Source organism: Engraulis encrasicolus, chromosome 6 (assembly GCF_034702125.1).
Source record: "Engraulis encrasicolus isolate BLACKSEA-1 chromosome 6, IST_EnEncr_1.0, whole genome shotgun sequence".
In the NCBI taxonomy this organism is placed as follows: Eukaryota; Metazoa; Chordata; class Actinopteri; order Clupeiformes; family Engraulidae; genus Engraulis; species Engraulis encrasicolus.
The window spans coordinates 3,192,938-3,195,868 of NC_085862.1; the positions used below are offsets into that span (position 1 = coordinate 3,192,938).

General features: G+C 44.7%; 1 long non-coding RNA gene across 1 annotated transcript; it reads left to right on the top strand.

The window, feature by feature from the left end:
- The first annotated feature begins 307 nt into the window (after positions 1-307).
- LOC134450141 (uncharacterized) lies at positions 308-1,554 on the top strand. Its single transcript, XR_010035014.1, has 2 exons — positions 308-580; positions 1,281-1,554. It is a non-coding gene; the product is annotated as an uncharacterized LOC134450141 (long non-coding RNA).
- The last annotated feature ends 1,377 nt before the right edge of the window (positions 1,555-2,931 follow it).

The window sequence follows — 2,931 nt, forward strand, 5'->3', positions numbered from 1 at the left end:
CAGAGAGAGGCTCCAGGCCCTGCAGCAGCAGCACGGTGCTCCAGGCTCCAGTAGGCCCTGTATGAGCAGAGAGAGAGGCTCCAGGCCCTGCAGCAGCAGCACGGTGTTTTGCTCCAGGCTCCAGTAGGCCCTGTATGAGCAGAGAGAAGCTCCAGGCCCTGCAGCAGCAGCACGGTGCTCCAGGCTCCAGTAGGCCCTGTATGAGCAGAGGGAGGCTCCAGGCCCTGCAGCAGTAGAGAACACGGCTGGACTGGGCATCTGGTATCCATCATTTGCATGTGACGTCAAACGTTCTAGTGGACGGCCACTGGACGGCAAGAGGACGACAGAGGGCAGCATTAATGAATGGATTCCTATGGGACTCGCAACGTTTAGTAACTCATAACCTAACTTGGATCACCGATAAACTAAACACCGTAAACACCCATTGTGCTGTTTGTTACAAAAACAGATAGGGTTACAAACCAGGCGTGACTTTTCATTGGATCTCAAAATAAAACGAGAAAGCTGAGGTGAATCGCGGCAACCAACTGGAAAACCATCAAACTAGCCTACTCGAGTAGCCTGGATGAGCACCACGGTAAGTTTCTCATTTGCCATCCTTTATATCATCATTTGTCTCTTAATTCGTGAACGCTAGTTAATTTAAGTCTAATGTGCAATTTCAGTGTTTTTTTATGCGAGGTCAATGTAAGATGCTTTCCATGATTAACGTTAATTAGCAGCATCATTACGCTATGATGGACGTATGCTAAGATATTGCAGGCTGTAACGTAAACACGGAATTCATAAAGCTCTTGGTGAAATAGCAAGGCTATGCCGTTCATACTGTTGAGGTTCAAATGTAAAAATAAACCATGTGTGTACATCTCTAGCGCTGATTTCCCAAGTAGCTTAGGCCTACTCTCCAGCATGATGCTGTCATGAAATGCTAGTCACGACCATCCATGCTGGCCTATGACATGCATAGGCCCACCAGTCTTGGTGTTGTCCTTGTCAATAATACACAGTGCACCACTTTGTTGTGTTGTCATCCAAATTGCCTGCCCTCTGAAATCACACACATCAGAGGCTTAATGGTTTGGGAAGTGGTATTAAGATTGGAGGGTTGCAGGTTCAAATCCCATCCTACACCTCTCTCTTCACCTCATCCAGGCTGAAGTACCCTTGAGCAAGGAAGGCACCAAGCCCCATGCTGCAGGGACAGTTAACAATTCACTGTGAGTAACAAAGTTGCTTTGGATAAGTGTCAGCTAAGTGTTCTCTTTCTGTTTCTCCAGATGAGAAGAGCGATGATCTGATGTCATGACACATTGGATGTATGGAAGAGCCAGAGGTCCAGCACACCAAGCCAAGTTTAGCCGATTTCAACCTATCACACCAACTCAATGTAGTAATCAGTTCATTCAATGGCTCAAAGACTTTATTTTTAGACACAAAGTACAAATACATTTCAAGGTTATGTAGGTGATGGGAGGGGATATCTATTCTGGGGATGTGTACAACAGACGTGCAAGTACTTATTTATATTAATAAATGGTTATCTGAACTAGGCCTGTAATAGTCAACCCATTGATGCTGGGAACACGTTGTATTGACCTAGGTGCCTGGAGCGACACAGCATTCAGGCATGACATATTAGATTTTTTTAGATTAAAAATGTGGGTATGTTAGAGCTGAATTAACATGTTCTAATGCAAGAGGATGGTCTTAGCTTTTAAAACTAATTTCATGTCTGTATATGTATATTCAGAGACTTATTTAGTTATTTGTTTTTTTATAGGATGAGGGCACCTTTCTTAAAAAGGGCATAGGCAATTACCTGGCATTTTTTGCAGGTGCCAGCTAAAATGAGTTAATATTATTTACATACAGCTCTATCCCCATACCAGTATACCCACGTCACCTGAGATATACATTTAGTGGAGACAATGTAATTAGTTAGACTAGACTGAAGATTGACAGGCGGTCATGGGTAAGTGGTTAGAGTGTCAGCCTTGTATCCCAAAGGTTGCCGGTTGGACTCCCGACCCACCAGGTTGGTGGGGGGAGTTAAATAATCAGTGCTCTCCCCCATCCTCCTCCATGACAGAGAGTTCGTCTTAATATGCGGCCTTGCCTCCTCCACTTGCGCTTGTCTCCTCGTCCCGCCTCCTGGCCCCTCCTCCGTGGAGAAAACAATAAAGTTTCCCAGCTGTCAGCCTAGCCACAACAACTTTTGAGGGACTGTTTTTCATTCACCATCCCAATTGCAAATGAGAAAAAGACTCTGCAATTGAGCTTTTGCAAGATATTGAAATATAATGATGTCCGTGATGTCATCATGACGAGAAGCAAGTGGAGGAGGCAAGGTCCCATATTAAGACGCACTCTGAGATACCCTGAGAATGGTGTACTAGCCGCACTTGGGGCGCCATAGGGGACTGCCGCCTTGCACGCGGTGAAGCATAAAATGCAATTTCGTGCAGTGAACACTTGTGTGCTGTGTCACAATGTCAATGGGAGTTGGAGTTTCCCAGTTGGGCTTTCACTTCACGTTCACAGAAAATGTTCTACGTTGTTGTATTAGTACAATAAAATAAGCAAAACATGTCTGGATGGACTTCATCATTTCAGTTATTTATTATCACAACTACTCACTATCAATGACAACCAGGGCTCACCAGCCAACCAGCCAAATGCTGGGAAAATTAAGTTTTGCTGGTAGAAAATAAAAAACAAACATACTTGGCACTTTGACCCATTATTTAATGTACCGGAGATTAACATACTAGCCATTTTGGCTACTAGTGATTAAAAATAATTTAGAGCCCTGCTGAAAACTCCAACAACTGGTACAGGTGATCAGTGTATCAGGGGAGGAATGTAAGGGTAGGCCCGATGGATGAGGGGACCAGCATCACTGATGGTGAGGTCCTGGTGCTGCTGCAA